The sequence below is a fragment of the Aquarana catesbeiana genome, linkage group LG01 (assembly GCF_042186555.1).
Source record: "Aquarana catesbeiana isolate 2022-GZ linkage group LG01, ASM4218655v1, whole genome shotgun sequence".
Lineage (NCBI taxonomy): Eukaryota > Metazoa > Chordata > Amphibia > Anura > Ranidae > Aquarana > Aquarana catesbeiana.
The window spans coordinates 248,928,511-248,942,538 of record NC_133324.1 but is presented as its reverse complement, the minus strand read 5'-3'; the positions used below and the strand labels follow the sequence as shown (position 1 = coordinate 248,942,538).

Genomic DNA, 14,028 nt, shown 5'->3' with positions numbered 1-14,028 from the left:
AATGGGGATGAGATTGTATGATGTACGGTGTGAAATGGGGATGAGATTGTATGATGTGAAATGGGGATGAGATTGTATGATGTACGGTGTGAAATGGGGATGAGATTGTATGATGTGAAATGGGGATGAGATTGTATGATGTACGGTGTGAAATGGGGATGAGATTGTAGAAGGAAAGTTTGCAGGCAGAAGAGGATTTGTGTGCGATCTGTGGGTAATCTTTATGTGATTTGTGGTTGATCTGTGGGTGATTGGTGTGCGATCTTTGTGTGATCAGTGTGCGATCTTTGTGTGATCTGTGTTCAATCTTTGTGTGATCTGTGGGTGATCTGTCAGTGTGCGATCTTTGTGTGATCAGTTTTAATCTTTGTGTGATCGGTGTGCGATCTTTGTGTGATCGGTGTGCGATCTTTGTGTGATCTGTGTTCAATCTTTGTGTGATCTGTGGGTGATCTGTCAGTGTGCGATCTTTGTGTGATCAGTGTTTGATCTTTGGGTGATCAGTGTGCGGTCTTTGGGTGATCAGTGTTTGATCTTTGGGTGATCAGTGTGCGGTCTTTGGGTGATCGGTGTGCGATCTTTGGGTGATCAGTGTGCGATCTTTGGGTGATCAGTGTGCGATCTTTGGGTGATCAGTGTGCGGTCTTTGGGTGATCAGTGTGCGATCTTTGGGTGATCAGTGTGCGATCTTTGGGTGATCAGTGTGCGATCTTTGGGTGATCAGTGTGCGATCTTTGGGTGATCAGTGTGCGATCTCTGGGTGATCAGTGTGCGATCTCTGGGTGATCAGTGTGCGATCTTTGGGTGATCGGTGTGCGATCTTTGGGTGATCAGTGTGCGATCTCTGGGTGATCAGTGTGCGATCTTTGGGTGATCAGTGTGCAATCTTTGTGTGATCAGTGTTGTACACCATGAGAGGAGGAAGAAGAAAAGGGAGCAGGTCCCTTTAAGGAAAGCCCAGGGAGAAATGTGAAAGCTATTTGTTTGGTGTAAGCCTTGGCTGGATCGGTGCCATCAATCTCTTGCAGAATCACAGACACAGAAGGAGCCAAGCAAAGCACAATCACAAACTTGCTGCTCTCCAAAGCCGTGCAGAGCAGAGGGGAGCCGCTCCAGACAGACATCTTCTCTAGACGGATCTCTTCCCGGGGAGGAGAAGAGGGATCGCTGGATTTATAGAGTCGGGATCGGGGTGGATCTACAGTGTGTGTGTCCGGAGATCACTGGGATCACACGGGGCTGGCCACAGCCATGATGGATCTGGAGGTAAGACTGCAGCTGGCACCGGGATCCTATGGCTGCCGGATCATCGCCTTCATGTTTTTTTTTGCTTTGCATCAGGAAATGTGCTGATGATGTGTGCGGCACTCCGGGCGATCAGAGCAGCCGGGGGAGGGGGGGAGGGGTGCCGGGCACACATCGGAGGACGGATCGGTGACAAGTCACGATTGGTGGAGTTGTGGCCGGATTTGGGGCCGCTCTCCCCTCCCTGTGCTCTCTCCATTAGCCGGGAAAGTCTTGGCTGCTGCGCACATTACAACTTCTCCCCATGAGTGGCCTGCAGCCTCAAACCCTCCGATCATCATCATCATTATTATTATTATTACTGTAGAAGCGGCTGAGATTACTCAGGAGGAGCACAGAGCAATGCGGCTCCGGTGGGGGCACAGAGCTGCCAAGAAACAGCAACTTTGTCAGCTGGGTGACACAGCTTCCTTCTACACACAGCAATGACCAGGCCTAGTGTACACACAGCCTGCCCTAACTTCACCACTACACCTCCCAGCATGCCACTGCTATACTGAGACAGCACTTTGCAGCTCACTCTCTTTTCACCTCCCACAAGGGACTTTCCTTCTCAGTTGTCTCTTGTTCCTTCTTGGTTGTCCCTCATTCCTTCTCTGGGCTTGGTTGTTCCTTCTCGGTTCTCCCTAGTTTACTTCTTGGTTGGCCTTCAATTCTTCTCAGATGTCCCTCATGTCTTCTCAATTCTCGTGTTGTCCCTCGTTCTTCTCGTTTGGCCTTCTTTTCATCTCGGTTGTCCCGTGTTCCTTCTCAGGTTGTCCCGTGTTCCTTCTCAGGTTGTCCCGTGTTCCTTCTCAGGTTTTCCCTCGTACCTTCTCAGGTTGTCCCTCGCTCGCACCTTCTCAGGTTGTCCCTCGCTCGCACCTTCTCAGGTTGACCCTCGCTCGCACCTTCTCAGGTTGACCCTCGCTCGCACCTTCTCAGGTTGACCCTCGCTCGCACCTTCTCAGGTTGACCCTCGCTCGCACCTTCTCAGGTTGACCCTCGCTCGCACCTTCTCAGGTTGACCCTCGCTCGCACCTTCTCAGGTTGACCCTCGCTCGCACCTTCTCAGGTTGTCCCTCGCTCGCACCTTCTCAGGTTGTCCCTCGCTCGCACCTTCTCAGGTTGACCCTCGCTCGCACCTTCTCAGGTTGACCCTCGCTCGCACCTTCTCAGGTTGTCCCTCGCTCGCACCTTCTCAGGTTGTCCCTCGCTCGCACCTTCTCAGGTTGTCCCTCGCTCGCACCTTCTCAGGTTGTCCCTCGCTCGCACCTTCTCAGGTTGTCCCTCGCTCGCACCTTCTCAGGTTGTCCCTCGCTCGCACCTTCTCAGGTTGTCCCTCGCGCGCTCCTTCTCAGGTTGTCCCTCGCGCGCTCCTTCTCAGGTTGTCCCTCGCGCGCTCCTTCTCAGGTTGTCCCTCGCGCGCTCCTTCTCAGGTTGTCCCTCGCGCGCTCCTTCTCAGGTTGTCCCTCGCTCGCTCCTTCTCTGTTGTCCCTCGCTCGCTCCTTCTCTGTTATCCCTCGCTCGCTCCTTCTCTGTTGTCCCTCGCTCACTCCTTCTCTGTTGTCCCTCGCTCGTTCCTTCTCTGTTGTCCTTCGCTCGCTCCTCTGTTGTCCCTCGCTCGCTCCTTCTTTGTTGTCCCTCAGTCACTCCTTCTCTGTTGTCCCTCACTCGATCCTTTCTTAGATTCTCAGTTGTCTCTCGTTTCTTTTCGGTTGCCTCTTGTTCCTTCAGTTGTCCCTCATTCCTTCTTGGAGTTCTTGGTTGTCCCTGTCTCCTTCTCGGTTGTCCCACGTTACTTCTCAGTTGTCCCTGTCACCATCCCAGTTGCCCCTCGTTCCTTCCCAGTTGTACATCCCCCATTAGGCCTCATTCACACTTTTATGATTAGGGCCATCATGAGATTGCTGTGGTTGCTTAGCCTGTACAAAGCAATAACAGGCTGACAGGAGTTGGGGCTTTCCATTGCTGTTCCTATGTATCTCCACATCCAGCTGTTACCTGTAACTAGGGACAGATAACCAGTTCAGGATGAAACTAGGCCGAGCAGTCGCAACTGATTGCACACAAGTGTGCCGCAAGCCACAGGAATCTGCTGACCGCCAAACTCTCCAAATTATAGCATTTTTTTTTTGACAAACGATTTTAAAGAAAGTAATGATTAAAAAAAGTACTTGGGGGTTTAACTAACCTTTTTTTGCATATTAATTCTGTAACTGGTGGAGGGGCAGGGCCATGTTCTTTGCCTATATACATTGGGCTTTCTGCTGCCCCATCTCAGGAAGTTAGGTGTGATTGAAGGGCCCTGGAACACAGATATATACTAATGACTGGTTCTAACATTCCAATGGTTTTTCTCTTTGGTTTTCTTTTTTGTTTTTGTGGTTCTTTAATAAAAATGTGAATTACAGTCTAAATGTAGAAAAGTGGCATTTTATCATTTATTTGGGAGGAGCTGAAAAAATATTTTTGGGATAGCGAAGGCCCCATTCCTCAAACCTGTTATTATACTGTATGTGTTTAATTGTATTTATAGGACATTTCTAAATGCATATAAAAAACATAATAACGTTTAACTGATGTAATTCACACTGACCTGTGATTAGGTGCATTCAGTTTAGTTGTGTTTAGAACATAAAGAATTTTGTGTGTCCAGGGTCAGATTAGCTACTCTAAATGCAAGTAAAGGCAAATGCATATAAATAATGAAGAACTTGGTTTTAGAAAGCATAGTGTTTGTTTATACGTCCCAGATCATTTCTATTGCACTAAAATAACCGAAACGCAGGAAGCTGGTGTGAATATAGCCTTAAGCTGGCCATACAGAGAGCAAATTTTGGTCGGTTCCTGCTAAATTGAATGAAATTTGTTTGGTAAGTGGACCTTTCAGCACCACTCGACTTGTCAAGTTGTTTTTTTCAGTTGACTTTTGTTGAAGTTGCTGGGTGGAAAAATCTCAGCCGCACAACAGCTGCATCCAATCAGAACAGGCGCTGTTCTGGTATTCTGATGACGCGGTGTTGGTTGTCAGAATACAATAACTGATGTTCTGTCAATGGCCAACTCTTCAAAAACTCCACCTACTTAACTTTCTGTTTCTTTAAACCATCAGTAATTGGAGATTTTAACGAATTGCTGTTTGGACACAACACCAGCAACCGAATACAGTCCGGTGCACGATATTATGAGCGGCGATTGTTACTCCGCTGCGATATTAGCCAACAAAATGGCCGCCTCCGAGGTGGCAACAACTTTGTCCTCGTTAGCCGCTGTGCTGTAAAAACAGCTAAACCTTCCTGTACCAGACTGTATTCGATTGCCGGTGTTGTATCCAAACAGCAATTAGTCAAAATCTCCAATTACTGATAGTTTAAAAAAGAAACGGAAGTGACGTGGTTGGAGTTTCTGACGAGTTGGCTAATTTGACAGAACACCGGCACTGAAGACCCAACCATCCACACTGTTTTTAAGATGGATGGTGGTGAATGGCTAGCTTAAGATTTATGACTGTCATTGGAACTAGGGGACAGTTGGCAACTACTGGACTACTTCCAGCATGATTGGAGGGCTGCATCTCTTTACATACAATGGGGACATGTCATGGTTCTGTGTATTGTATTTATATGGTTATGTAAAAGGTAATTTTTCATAATTGTGTATAAATAAAGTGTATGTAATATATATTCAACTGTTATGAATGTAAAATATTCATTTTTAATGATTTTGCTTTATGTGACCCTTAAAATATGGCTTGAAGTATTTGGGGAATAGTTATCATACTGGCATAAAGTATACTCAGGGTACACAAATGTTTTCAATGAATTTGGAAAATAGTCATGTTCACGATTAATACTGTAATCCACATTGCTCAGTGAAAGGCCAAACATAACTGGGTATTAGGATTATCTTGTGTAAGGAATTTATTTATTGTAACGTAAATGTGCCCTCAATGTAAGATAAAGGCACATTGGAGTTTGACTCTGACCTGCATGACCCACGTACATCAAAAATCTTGGTAGTCTCCAGGCTTGTATTTTACCATGGCCAAACGTTCTGAATGCCTACAGCATTGATATCAAGTCAGAAGTCTTGTGATTGTGTAAAAGGGTCCATAGGTGTGCCAGGTGTGCCTGGGCACACCCTAATCACCCTGTGTGGTGCAGATTCCCCCCGTTTAAACCTCTAATTTCACCAAAGCCCCCTAATGGGGCTCCTAAAAAAATTGTGAAAAAAATAATGTATAAAATAAAATTGTAAAAAATTAAAATAACAAAAATAAAAACTGCCCTGCTGACACCAATCTCTGCCCTAATGTCACTGTCCACTGCTCTACTGACATGTTAGTAAATATGCACAATTGCCCACACACATATGTGTTTGAGCTTTGGAGTCCCTAATGCAATAGGCTGCGCACACCTATGGAAGGGGTCAACTTTTATGTGTGCTTTTTAACAATCTATTGGCTAGGTGGATTGCTCTGTTTTTATATGCGATACTGAACTTGCATTTAGTAACCTCCCTAACGGTATTCCCGAGTGTGGCTCGGGGTTAAATTTCAGAACCATTAGCGGTAACCCCAAGCCAGACTCGGGATTGCATTGCAGGATCCTGGTGTGGTATACTTACCTTGTCCCCAGGATCCTGCGATGTCCCCCCCGCGCTGTCTGTGGGTTCTGTCCTCCTCCGAAGCCTCTCTGTGCCAGGCTCTGTTCCCTGCGAGCGTCGCGACGCACGGGGGCTGAGCCTGGCGGCAAATTAAAAAAAAGTAAAAAACATAAGACATACAGTACTGTGTGAAATTATTTCATATCCCTTTTGTCCCCAGTGCTTTGTCCTATGCTCTGCATGCAGTTTTATGTTATATATACTGTTCTTTCTGCCTGGAAACTTGAGATTGTCCATAGCAACCAAAAAGTGTCCCTTTACATCAAAAGTGGCTTCAGACCAGCTAGAAAACAGCGATAGTAAATTAGAACACTTGCAGAATTGAGCGAAACGTGGGGAAATGTATTTTATGATTATTATATTATTATTTTTTATAATTATTTATATTTATTTATTAAATTATAATTTATGATTTTGTGTTTCAAACTTCATCATACTAGGGATATCTACTAGACTCTTGGTGAACAGATTTAAGTGTGTTATTGTTAAGAATTACAGACCTACAATATAAAACGCCAAATTTCTATGCAAAATAATTGTACCGCTTTCAGCACCTAAAATCTGAAATAATCATACCGCCAGGGAGGCTAGTGTAGAGAATATCAAGTGTTTAAGACTATCCCTTGTAGTGTGTGAAAATGACTGGAAGAACTATTTGTAATGGCGAGCTATCCACACTGATGTCACTTCTTCAAGTTGTTTGCTCAGCATTGAAATTCCTGACAGATGACTACATAGAGGGGCTATTGATATATGGGACTAGAAAGAAGCCACTAGTAGTATCTCTAAGGGCCTGTTTACACCTATGTGTACAGTTTTGGTGCTTTGGTGATTGCTGTGATGTGTTGCCAATTCATTTTCAGCAGACCCATGATGTGTCTACAGACCAAAGAAATGTACCTGTCTCATTTTCATTTGTGACCTGAAGGGCAACTCCTGATCTGTGTGAAGACTTTAACCACTTAACGACCGAGCCGATTTCTGACACTTGTTGTTTACAAGTTAAAATCATTTTTTTTTTTGCTAGAAAATGACTTAGAACCATCAAACATTATATATTTTTTTAGGCAGACACCCTAGAGAATAAAATGGAGATTGTTGCAATACTTTGTCACACCGTATTTGCGCAGCAGTCTTACAAACGCAATTTTTTTTTTTGTAAAAGTACATTTTTTTGAATTAAAAAAATAAGAAAACAGTAAAGTTGGCCCAATTTTTTTTTTCTATGATGTGAACGATCAGACATGAAATATGAACAAAGCATACCTCTCTATAATGTGTACTTGTCTCAGTTATGAGCACTAGGTACAACTTTTGTCTGCTGCTTCATTCATCTTCTATCAGCATGAGTCACTTCTGACAAGTTTTCCTGAGAAAAATGGTGACAGGGGTGGGGCTTCCAGCTGATTGACAGCCTTAGTTCTGCTCCTGTGTGGGGGGGTGTCCCTCCCCTCCAATCAGCTGTCTGAGCTCTCCTTACTGAGCTCTGCAGAGTGTAACTTCAGCTCTCCGACCCCCCTTTTTTTTTCTGAATTCTCAGACAAACTTTTAAATTCAGCACTTTAAACAGATGTAAAGAGGCTTCAGGTAAACGGGTACAGATTTATGTAGTAGGATTTGCTTCATCTTTGTGCATCACCTGGGACCTGTCACTTCACTGGGGGGGTATATGTAAGGGTTTACAACCACTTAGAAGTAAAAACTAAAGGCCAAACTTTTTGTTTGTATAGAGTGGAGAGCAATAAGAACATGTCAGTGTTTATTGCCGTGTGTGTGCTCCCATCAGGGAGATTCACTTTCTCTATTTGTCCTGTTTACCATTATCATTGATGGTGAAAATAAAAGAAAATCCCACATATTGGGTTGGCACTGCTATGCACTGAGGGATCACGCAATATCAAACACTGACCCAGGGCAAAATGTCTATTTAGATTGTAAGCAGAGGGGAAATCTTCCATTGGGGGCACTAGTTCTGGTGACCTGGGCATCCCCAAGATATTCCCTTTAATTTTCAGGAATTTCCTCTCACTTCCTGTTTTGACGTTGCGACAGGAAGTGGAGGGAAATCTCCCTAATTGGGCACAAATGGCAAAAAAAATAAACTGACAGGTGTCATGACCCTCCCTTACGCTATCCAAATTGGGAAAAAAAAAAAGTTTAACCTATAGTTCTGCATTTTGAATGTGCCAATAGCACAACTTTAGGACGCGATAAAATAGACGTGAATATGAAGTATTGGACCACAACGCATAGCTTGTACTTTGTGGTGCTTTGCAGCATAGGTGCATTGCCTGCCAGGGTCCATTCAGACCTGTGTGTTGCAGTAATGTGTGTAAAATTATTATTATACAGGATTTATATAGCGCTGACAGTTTACACGGCACTTTACAACTTGGGGGTAGACAGTACAACTACAATACACTTTAGAACAGTAGGAATGAGAGAGCCCTACTCATTAAAGCTTACAATCTAAATAGACATTTTGCCCTGGGTCGGTGTTTGATATTGCTTGATCCTCAGGGCCATAAAATAGAATGGCATTCCAACCAACAATCAGAGTAGTAGACCATGTACCTGTGCTGCAGCACATTACAGGGGGGAAGCTATGGTGTTGTGTACTTCAATACTAAAAAATAACTAACAGAAGGGAAATCTTATCACAGAGACGGATTTTTTTTTTTTCTTTGCAAACCTAATTTTTTTAAAATTGCTGTTATGATCAGGGCCCTCTTGCATTGTATTGTATTGTAAATGTACTGTTGTTTTATTTTGTAAAGGGCTGCACTAACTGTTGGCCCAATTAAATTCTGTATTATAATAACTGTAATCTGGTTGCCACGGGTAACACACTTTCTTTTACGCAAGCCCTAAAGTGCGCTAATGGTTAACAGGCCCAAGCGTATGTTTGAATGCCACCACATGTGGTGTTCTATTTCACTGACGGAAAAACAATATAGTTTTATTGAAATTACCATCTGTGTGAAAGAGAAAATGGAAATTTTCATAATAGATTTTCTTTAACCACTGTAAGCCATGTCCTCCGTCATGCTGTCCCTGTTCGGGAACACAAGTGCTTTGTTAATTAACAGGTTAGATTTTTGATTACACAAGAGACACTCTGTGCCATTTTCTGTTTAATGGAATAAAGACTTACCTTGCTGGGAATTCATCCAGTGTACATTTGAATCCTTACTCTTAGAGCAGCAAGGACAACTGCCAAAGATGCTATCTGAGTCACCTGCATTTTAAAAATGAGCTGTCAGCATTTTTGTGGAAAAGTAATTTGACTTTTTCAGATCCTGCTTAAGGCTGCAACTGCCTTTGGTGTGAAAACATCTGCCCACAGTGCCATGACAATAGAGAAAAATGTCACATGGTGACATACTGAAATCAGGTCAAATGGACCTTGTGCAGTAAGACATTGCTGAGCTGTTGCATACACAGAGGATGTATTTGGAAACTAGCAGGACTAGTGTCACATCTGGGTCTGTGTTCTATTTGGAGATACCACTACTGTATATATAACATTAAAGTGTCACTAAACCCACATTATAAAAAAAAATATATCAATAAATGGTGTAATACGTGCTGTTCATAGTCACTTTGGGATTTATTTTATGTATTCTGCAAAAAAACTGATTGATCCTGCTGCTCTCTTTCTCCACCTTCTATTCATGTCCCTAATTCAGCTAAGGATTTTGCAGCTGTGGTGGCAACTCTGCACATGCTCAGTTTTCAGTGAGTTTCTATGCTGAGAATTTCCTCACTATCACATCTGAGCAGCCAATGTGACTATAGAGTCACACATGTGGGTGTATACACAGTGGCAAAATGACAGCCCTCCCTCCTCCTCCATGCCCACTAATCAGCTAAACACAATAGGGGTGGGATATTACATGTAGATTGATGGAGGCTTCACCTCCATCTTATTCTAAGATACAGGCAGGAGGGGCGTGACACAGCATGTGACTGGCAGAAATCCGCCCACACATGTTGTTTCCGCAAAATAATAACAGTTTTGATTTCCAACACTGTATATATTTGTATGACAATTTATAACCGTTTATGGATTTTATTTATTTTTACTCTGTATTCCAAAGGCTGTTTTTTAAAAATGTATTTTGAACGTCTGACCAGTAGCAAAGAAATAGAAGCCCCTCCTGCTTATGTTTCCCTGCAGACAGGCTGTATATTGATTATGTGACAGCTGTATATCGATTAGAAAAAATGTGTGTGTGTGTGTGTGTGTGTGTGTGTGTTTCTTTATTTTAATTAAAAAAAAATGGTGCCATCATCCACATACAGAAATAGAAGGGACCATGTCAATTAACCGGTTCCCGACCATGTCATGCAGATATACTGCGGCAGAATGGCTCCCCTGGGCAAAATCCTGTACGGGTACGTCCTACTCTTTTTCGGCAACCAGAAGACCCGCTGCACGGCGGGGGACCCCATACACGTGGCCGGCAGGCACGATCGCCACAAGTGATCGAGCGCCAGCATGGCAACTTTTTTTGTTTGTGTAAACACACAAATCACTGTGCTGTCAGAGGAGAGGAGCCATATCGTTTGTTCCTACTAAGTAGGAAAAACAATATGTCTCCTCTCCTAGTCAATCCTATCCCCATACAGTTAGAACACACTGAGGGAACACACAATTAACCCCTTGATCGCCCCCTAGTATTAACCCCTTCCCTGCCAGTGACATTTACACAGTAATCAGTGCATTTTTATAGCACTGATCGCTGTATAAATGCCAATGGTCCCAAAAAAAGTGTCAAAAGTCTCCGATCTGTCCGTCGCAATGTTGCAGTACCGCTAAAAATTGCAGATCACCGCCATTACTAGTAAAAAAATAAATTTAAACAATGCCATAAAGCTTTCCCATAGTTTGCAGATGCTATAACTTTTGCGCAAACCAATCAATTTATGCTTATTGTGATTTTTTTTTGTTTTTATTACCAAAAATATGTAGAAGAATATATATTATATAATATAATATAAACTGATGAAGAAATGTGTTTTTTTTTTTTTGGGGGGGGGGGGGTATTTATTATAGCAAAAAGAAAAAAAAATATTGTTTTTTGTTCTTTTTTTTTTCAAAATTGTTCCTCTTCTTCTTTTGTTTATAGCGCAAAAAAAAAAAAAATGCAGAGGCGATCAAATACCACCAAAAGAAAGCTCTATTTGTGGGGAGAAAAGGACGCAAATTTTGTTTAGGTACAGTGTCGAACGCCTGCGCAATTGTCAGTTAAAGCGACGCGGTGCCAAATTGTAAAAAGTGCTCTGGTCAGGAAGGGGGTAAAATCTTCCGGGGCTGAAGTTGTTAAACAGTGTGTGTTTAGTATCATGTTATTGGCAAGGTTGTCTTTTTTGTAGAGATGACCATCATTTTTGCTTTGTTAAAGCCCAACTCCAGCCAAGATTTTTTTTCCTAGGTTTTGGTTAGAGAAGCAGAACCGCTGTCAGCTTTTTATTGCTGTCTGGAGACTTGAGGAAAAGCATAGCTTTGCTGTAACTCCTCAGACTCCTAGTTTGTCGTCCTGATCCCAGCTTTACCAAACAGTGAGTCATGGACCCTGGAGCAAGCATAAATCGAGTCAGTTCTGAACTACTCTTCTGTATACTTGTGCCAGGTAAGTGACTCTCTACTGAGACCAGAATCAGGGTTACAGCAGTAGAGACAACATGTTTAAAAGAACTAGATTACCAATGGAAGCTCTGTCTTTTTAGGTTGGTTTTATAACTCCCTCCAAGAATGGTTGCATGGAAGATTTCTATCTATTGGTCATTCCCTAGTTTATACAATGTATCAATAGTTACTTCAGACCATAAATATGGATATTTGCAGTGTCAAATCCTTAAACCAGAGGTGTCCAACCTGGGGCCCATGGGCCTCATGCAGCCCAAGTTGGTTATGAATGCAGCTCAACACAAAATCGTAAACCTACTTATAATTGTTAGGGTTGTAATTTCTTCTTTTTTTTTTTTTTTTTTTTTGCATTTACACTTAGCGAAGGGCTACATTAGAACCTACAAATATCAGATTAGCACCTTTGAGAATTCATTGAGAATCGCTACTACATCCATCAAACCAGATATTGATGCATTAGTTTATCAAAAACGGTGTGAAACATCGCACTAGTTTTATGTTGCCCTCTTCTTTTTGACTTTTTTATAATAATAAAAAAAAAGTTTTATTACTCAAATGGGTACTTTATCTATATCAGTGATCGTTAACTTGTGATCTGCCTGCCTTTATTTGTTCATCAGCTATCCTTATTGTTAGTGTATTTTACGTGTTGCCCAAGACCATTCCTTTTCTTCCAAGGTGGCCCAGAAAGGTAAAACGTTTGGACACCCCTGCCATAATACTCTTATGCCCCGTACACACGGTCGGACATTCCGACAACAAAATCCTAGGATTTTTTCAGACGGATGTTGGCTCAAACTTGTCTTGCATACACACGGTCACACAAAGTTGTCGGAAAATCCGATCATTCTGAACGTGGTGACGTAAAACACGTACGTCGGGACTATAAACGGGGCAGTAGCCAATAGCTTTCATCTCTTTATTCTGAGCATGCGTGGCACTTTGTGCGTCGGATTTGTGTACACACGATCAGAAATTCCAGCAACGGATTTTGTGGTCGGAAAATTTTATAGCCTGCTCTCAGACATTGTATGTCAGAAAATCCGATGGAAAATGTGTGATGGAGCCTACACACGGTCGGAATTTCCGACAACAAGGTCCTATCACACATTTTCCGTCGGAAAATCCGACCGTGTGTACGGGGCATAAGAGACAGTTAAAGGATGATTTGTGTCAGTTGTGAGAGAAAAGTTGAGGAGCTTCACTAGTCCAAGGCCACCTGCTCTACCCATTGCTATCGGCCCCAGAACTATGCAGGCACCATCAGGCAGGAGGTCAATCCACTGCTTATTGTTCAAGTTACCCCTTGCAATCTCTGGGGCAACCCTGGTTGGTAAAGGCCAGTCTATGATATTTAAAAAAGGAGCTGCAGTCTCCAATCATAAGAGAGATAACAAAATCTGACCCCTAACAAGTCGCTGCATCTACTTAGGCAACAGTTCTGTGTGTTTTTGCAATATTTACTTGCCGCAAATGAGAAGAAAATTTTCTCATGACTTTCCGGTGGCGGCCATTGTTAGTGTGGGCATGTGAAGCCAGCTCTGATATACTTCCTTGTTCTCATACAGCTGGCTACCCAGCATGCACCTTCTGTTCTTGAGCCTGCGCAGTGAAGACACTGTGTGCCTTGCATTGTTGATAGCAGGTTACCATAGAAATGGCAACATCGGCGGAAGTTAGCGCCCTGTTTAAGGTAACCTGGTATCAACAGGGAACCCCTGGCAGTTGGGGCCCTTTCACACGTGCTGACCGTTCAGATCCGCCTGTCGGTTTTTTAAGGCGGACCTGAACGGTCGCTCCATACATCTCTATGGAGCGACGGATATCAGCGATGACTTGTCCGCTAACATCCAATCTGCCCCGAACCGATCCGTTCCGCTAAATCCAGACGGATGGAAACCCTATTTTCCATCCGTCTGCCGGATCAGATCGGATGAAAACTGACAGGCGGTCCGTTATTCATCTGATCCCCCCCCCCATAGAGGAGAGCGGAGATCTGACAGGTCTGTGCAGAAACGGACTTGTCATCCGCTGGCTAAGCCAGGATCGACGGAGCGATCCCTGCTGAGCAATGATGGCTGAATATGGATCCGCACATGTGAAAGGGGCCTTAATCCTTTATTCTATAATGTTGCCTAACTCCACCTGTAATCGCATAATTTCTGCTTTGGCGGAGGATGCCCGTTGACTCCAGGGATGAATAACACAGATATCCTAGGAGTCAACGGAAATCCTGGATGATGTAGATCGCCGCAGCAGAGAGGGCCAGAAGTGGCGGCAATTTTAAAATTAAAAAGGTACTTATTAATAAGTACACTAAAAGGCAATATCCAAACAGTAAATGCAGAGGTATCAGCAATTTAATGGGGCAAAGTTGTTCAAGAGGGTGAAGCTCTATTGTATATAATAGGAAGCACAGTACC

General features: G+C 43.3%; 1 protein-coding gene across 17 annotated transcripts in view; it reads left to right on the top strand.

Moving 5' to 3' along the window:
• Window positions 1-998: 998 nt before the first annotated feature.
• NCOR2 (nuclear receptor corepressor 2) overlaps window positions 999-14,028 on the top strand; it is a 712,221-nt gene continuing 699,191 nt past the window's right edge. For 5 of the 17 annotated variants that reach the window (XM_073627722.1, XM_073627713.1, XM_073627747.1 and 2 more), the window contains exon 1: window positions 1,000-1,266. The gene's annotated coding sequence lies outside the window, so the exon portion shown is untranslated. Of the gene's footprint in view, window positions 1,267-14,028 lie in introns of all 17 variants that reach the window. The other 12 variants (XM_073627707.1, XM_073627792.1, XM_073627738.1 and 9 more) reach the window with 4 other exon arrangements.